Source organism: Mesoplodon mirus (genome assembly GCF_964341445.2).
Source record: "Mesoplodon mirus genome assembly, chromosome: 18".
NCBI classification, from domain to species: Eukaryota; Metazoa; Chordata; class Mammalia; order Artiodactyla; family Ziphiidae; genus Mesoplodon; species Mesoplodon mirus.
Genome location: NC_138994.1, coordinates 7,945,033 through 7,951,432, shown reverse-complemented (window position 1 = coordinate 7,951,432; position 6,400 = coordinate 7,945,033).

Sequence of the window (6,400 nt, the reverse complement as noted above, 5' to 3'; positions counted from 1 at the left end):
GCGCCGGCCGGGGGTCGGCCGCAGCCATGGCGTGGCGGAGAGGGGGCTACCGACCCGCTTCACCTGCCGCAGAGGGGGCGGCCGGCGCCGCTTCACCTGCCGCAGCGGGAGCAACCGAGGCGAGGCAGAGGCGGCGGCGCGCTCGGCCGCGCCTCGGGGTCCTAGAACCGCAGGCTCCCGCTCGCTCGGAGCCGGGGAACTGGCGGGGTCTGGGTGAAGGGGGTCACGGCCTGGGGGACGGAGGGGGCAATCATCGGAGTCGAGGACTGCCACCACTTACGAGAGCGGCTTGGAGACCCATGACGGTGCGGCGTTGGGGCGCAAGGGCTGCGTCCCCCTCTCGGGTTCCCGCCGGAGAAGGTGGGAACCCCCTTCCAGGCCCCCCACCCCTTGCTTCTCCCCTCCTCTGTTTAGCCCAGGACCGAGCTGAAGACCAGAGGAAACCATCTGCAAATAAGAATCCCAAAGCAGGGCGGGGGGCGCAGATCCAGGCCAGCGGAGACCCCCGCGACCTGTCCACTCTGGACCAACTCTGCGCCTGTGCCGGCATCCCCAATGCTTTTAGAATGGGGGCGCCCAAGGAAAAAGGCAGGCTGCGAAAATCTGGGGACCACCAAGGCGGTGTCAAGGAGAAGCGCGGGTACTGGGGAACGGGAGGATTAAAGCCAGCATCCGCGCTGGGAAAGGAGCAGGAACCGCAGAGGGGTAAAAAATCTTGACGCTGTCACCTCCAGAGACCTACGGTGGCCTCTCGCTTGCCTTGACGAATAACAATCTCTGATGTCTGGCAATTACAGAAATACTTCCAGAGGTCTCCTTTCATTCATCCTGACAATGACCAGGGAAGGTAGGTATTGATATCCTCATTTTAGAGGGGGAAAATGAGGCTCAGAGTGGTTAAGTGACTTGCCGAAGGGCACACAGCTAATAAAGGGCAGAAACAGGCCTCCGTTCTCTCCACCTCCAAAATCTACGATGCCTTGGAGCTGCTGCCCCTTCCTCCCATTGGCCCTCTCATTCAGGATGGACCAGAGGATGAGAGAGTATTGCGGTGGGGTCAGGGGTGGGGCGGTTAGAACCCCAGGTCTGGGCACAATCTCCAGCCTGAATTTGAGACTTTTCTCTTTCAGTTGCTCTTCCCACTCCCATCTATTATATATCTATATAGATAGAGATAGAGATAGAGATAGATAGATAGCTACATATAGATATAGATTTTTGTTTGTTTGTTTTTGTTTTTGCGGTACGCGGGCCTCTCACTCTTGTGGCCTCTCCCGTTGAGGAGCACAGGCTCAGCGGCCATCGCTCACGGGCAGCCGCTTCGCGGCATGTGGGATCTTCCCAGACCGGGGCACGAACCCATGTCCCCTGAATCGGCAGGCGGACTCGCAACCACTGCACCACCAGGGAAGCCCCCATCTATTATAATTTGTGGGGATCCCCAGCTGGTCCTTCCTTGCACCACCAAGGCATTGAGGACCGGGGGCCCATTAATGAGCCCTGGATTTTCTCTAGGCCAGGCAGGGGCCATAAATATCCCCTCCACCATAGCTTCCTCTTCCTTCTGCCCTCCCTCTCAAATTCAGAACCACCGAAGTTTAAGCAGGAGCTGGGAATTTATCTAATCTTAAGGAAGGCCCTGGAATGAGCCAGTCCCTTCCCCCAGGCTGACCTGATTTAAGCCTTTCTTCTGCCAAGGTCACCAGCACCTCTGGTGGGTGAGAGATGTCATCACTTATTTCATGTCCCAGGCAGGGACCCACAAATTAAGACAAAGCAGGATATTCCTTGGGTGTGCTAAGAAGGTGATCCATTCTGTGCCCACTGCCCTCACTTCCAGCCTAGAGCAGACCACAGTCTTGCCCTTGGATTCTTGCCCTTGAGATTAGGTAAGACCTCTCTCTCTCTCCCTTTCTTTCTTTCCTTCTTTTTTATTTAAAGAATTTAGTCCCTGTTCTCCTCAGTGACTGTCTCTTTCCATTTAACAAGGCTTTACTTAGCACTAGCTCTGTGCCCGGGACTGTGCTCACTCCTGAAGATTCTGTGGCAGATGAGAAGAGTCTCTGTCCTTGGGACACACTAAACACATCTGGGAGAGTGACTGGGAGAGTCAGCCTGTGGTGCCAGGTGTTCATGCTTACTCTTGCTCAGAACTACTTCTTTGAATGGGTAGGACAAGAGTGGGAGTTGTGCCCCACAGCTGATAATCCCAGTGGGGTGGGGAGCCTCTAATGACTTAATAGTTGCCAGCCTGCACCCTCGGTCCCTGGGGTTGCTCAGGCCATTGCCAACCACTGCCCACCCAAGGCCTGATGGAAATAAGCCTGGGCTAAGTAGGACCTGTTGTGTGGAAAATGATCAGCCCAACAAGCCTACATTATCTCTCTCTCATGCTGATCAGAAGTGTAAGGTACAAAAAAAGGTGGGGGGGGGAGGAATTTTAATCAATTATTACCTAATAGATTTGGTTGGCTTGGCAGGAAGTGCCTTTCCAATCGTGGTCCACAGAGGAGGAAATCCTAGAAGGGATGCTTGAAGTTTGGGACCAATACTTTGGTGGGTCTGTGCTTCCCCCTGCTGGGCACAGGCGGTATGACAGCCAAGACAGGGCGAGGCCTCCAGAGGTGATAGAGATGGAGTCACAGCATGGGTGACATTTCTGAATTGTTGTCGCCTTGTCACCTCCGATGGAATGATTGTGCAGTCACTGGGCACACTCGGAGCTCAGGTGACTGAGCAGGTTTCCCCAGGAATCTCCTCCCTCCCCATCCCTGCTCACCGTTACTCAGTTGGTGCCTCATTTTTTTGTAAGGTAATACATGTGTACAGTTTAAAAGAAAAACAATTTTAATGTATCTTTCCAGAGATAGTTTGGATATATACAAACAGTATGTTTGTGTGTGTGTGTGTGTGTGTTTGACACAAATGATAGCACACATTCCACACTGCTTGACACCTTGCTATTTTCACTTAATAATATATCTGCCTCCACAAAATCTATATAGTCTTCCAGCATATGGAATGTGTCACAACTTATTATTTTTTCAATAATTTTTTAACATATTTATTGGAGTATAGTTGCTTTACAATGTTGTGTTAGCTTCTGCTGTATAACGAAGTGAATCAGCTATACATTTGCATACATCCCCATATCTCTTCCCTCTTGCAACTCCCTCCCACCCCTCTAGGGGGTCACAAAGCACCGAGATGATCTCCCTGTGTTATGTGGCTGCTTCCCACTAGCTATCTATTTTACATTTGGTAGTGTATATATGTCCATGCCACTCTCTCACTTCATCCCAGCTTACCCTTCCCCCTCCCCGTGTCCTCAAGTCCATTCTCTACGTCTGCATCTTTATTCCTATCCTGCCCCTAGATTCATCAGAACCTTTTTCTTTTAGATTCCATATATATGTGTTAGCATACGGTATTTGTTTTTCTCTTTCTGACTTACTTCACTCCGTATGACAGACTCTAGGTCCATCCACCGCACTACAAATAACTCAATTTTGTTTCTTTTTATGGCTGAGTAATATTCCATTGTATATATGTGCCACATCTTCTTTATGCATTCATCTGTCGATGGACACTTAGGTTGCTTGTGTCCCAATTTATTTTGCTATTCTCTACCTAGTGGATATTTAGGGCATGTCAGCCTTTTGTTACTATAAACAATGGTTCCTTCAGGAAATATCTTGGTACATATAATTGTTTTGCACTTATGTGTCTATCTGTAAGACAAATTTATAAATATGACATTGCTGGGTCAAAGGTTATGTGCTTTTAAATTTCAGATAGATTTTCACTGGAATTTGGATAGATTTGGAATTGACTTCCAAAAAGTTGCACCAATTTGCAACCTCCAGCAATGGATGAGATCACCTGTTTCAACCATCCTAACTAACAAAGGATATTTTCAGGCCTTTTGGTTTTTGATAAGGCCTCTTTGAAAGTCTTTGTCACAAGACAGGTGATGATCTTTCTCTTTCTTCAAGACAGAGACTGTGTCTTTTCTGAACCTGTCTCCCCAGCACAGGACTTAAATATTAAATGAAAGAAAATAGGACTGCATTTTGGTAGGACTGGAGAGGGAAGTAGAGGGTTAGGGTTAAGCATGAAGCCTGTCCTTAAGGGTCACTCTTGTTTCCAGGCCCTGGTCAAGCCTGTGCCTCAAACCCAAAAGCCCTCATCTTGAGAATTCCCCGGCGGTCCAGTGGTTAGGACTCTGTGCTTCCATTGCAGGGGGCACAGGTTCGATCCCTGGTCAGGGAACTAAGATCCCTCAAGCCACACTGTGTGACCAAAAAAAGCCAAATAAAAGGGCTTCTCTTGCAGGAGCCTCCAAGATTTCGAGATCTGAGGTTGAAGGTCCAGCATTCCCTAGGCAGTTCTCACTTAGCTCTCTTGCATCCCAGGGATGGGACTCATCATCCCTCAGCTCTTAAAGACTGGAAGTAAGCCAGATGTTCAGCTATAGGGGATCAGTTCAACCAGCAACTCAAGAGAACTTTCTGCGATGATGGAAATGTTCTCTGTGCTGTACAATATGGTAGCTACTAGCTACATGTAGCTACTAAGTGCAACTGAGGAAATGAATTTCAAATTTTACTTAATTGCAATTTTCAGTGTAAATAGCCACATGTGGCTACTATATTGGATGGTGAAGGGTTTAATAAACTGTGGTAAAATGGTATATCCCCCCAGTGGAAAACTATGCCACTGTAAAAAAAGAAAAAAAAAAAAAAAAGAGAATGACTGATATGGAAAGATCCTCAGGATATATTTTGAAGTAAAAATATGGTGCAGAACAGTATATATAGCTTGTTAACTTTTGTATAAGAACGAGAGGTGGAAATAAGAATAAATGTTTGCATTTGCTTGAATTTACGTAGGGAAGGTAATAAAAGTGGTAACCTATAAGGTTCTGGGGAAACAGGGTGGACAAGGCAGAGGTGGGAGCAAGACTTCTCAATGCATTTCTTTTTTTTTTTCTTTCTTTATTTTGGCTGCGTTGGGTCTTCATTTCTGCACGCGGGCTTTCTCTAGTTGCAGCGAGCAGGGGCTGCTCTTTATTGCAGTGCATGGCCTTCTCATTGTGGTGTCTTCCCTTGTTGCAGAGCACCGGCTCTAGAGCGCAGGCTCAGTAGCTGTGGCACGTGGGCTTAGTTGCTCCGCGGCATGTGGGATCTTCCCAGACCAAGGCTTGAACCCGTGTCCCCTGCATCAGCAGGCAGACTCCCAACCACTGAGCCACCAGGGAAGTCCCTAATTGAATATTTTGAATACTCTAGTTGACTACTGGAGAACACACTGTTGATTTCAGTCACACATTTACAAAAGTGACCACAGATCAGATCATAAGGCAAGTCTCCACTAATTCAAAAAAATCATTCAGACCTCATTATCTGACAGCAGTATAATTAAATTAGAAATCAATTGGGAATTCCCTGGTGGTCCAGTTGTTAGGACTCCCTGCTTCCACTGCAGGGGGCCCAGGTTCAATTCCTGGTGGGGGAACTAAGATGTCATAAGCCATGGCGGCCAAAAGAAAGGAAATCAATAATCAAAGGCAGGGCTTCCCTGGTGGCGCAGTGGTTGGGAGTCCGCCTGCCGATGCAGGGGACACGGGTTCGTGCCCCAGTCCGGGAAGATCCCACGTGACGCAGAGCAGCTGCGCCCGTGAGCCATGGGCGCGTTCAGAGCCTGTGCTCTGCAACGGGCTAGGCCACAACAGTGAGAGGCCCGCGTACTGCAAAAAAAAAAAAAAAAAAATCAAAGGCAACCCCATGAATTTGAAAATGTCAAAATGCACTTCTAAATAATTATGCGTTGAAGAACTCATACAAGAAATTAGAAATTATCTAGAATATTTGGGGAGGTTCTGTAAAACAAACTTGGCAGTAGTCAGTCTTTTTTTTTTTTGGCTGCGTTTGGTGTTCATTGCTGCGCGCGGACTTTCTCTAGCTGCGCGAGCAGGGGCTACTCTTCACTGCGGTGCATGGGCTTCTCATTGTGGTGGGTTGTCTTTGTTGCGGAGCATGAGAGCTAGGGCGCACAGGCTTCAGTAATTGTGGCACGTGGGCTCAGTAGTTGTGGCTCACAGGCTCTAGAGCGCAGGCTCAGTAGTTGTGGCTCACGGGCCTAGTTGCTCCGTGGCATGTGGGATCTTCCCGGACCAGGGCTCAAACCTGTGTCCCCTGTACTGGCAGGCAGATTCTTAGCCACTGTGCCACCAGGGAAGTCCTCATTAGTCAGTCTTGAGGTCAGAGGAGAGGAGAAAGTGTGAAAGACTTGAGTTTGAAGGTAACTACTGAGTCTGGGAAGGGAAGACCCAAAGGATGAGTTACAAACAACAACCCTGTGAGTTGGGGATTATTCTGGTCCCATTTTCCTAATGAGG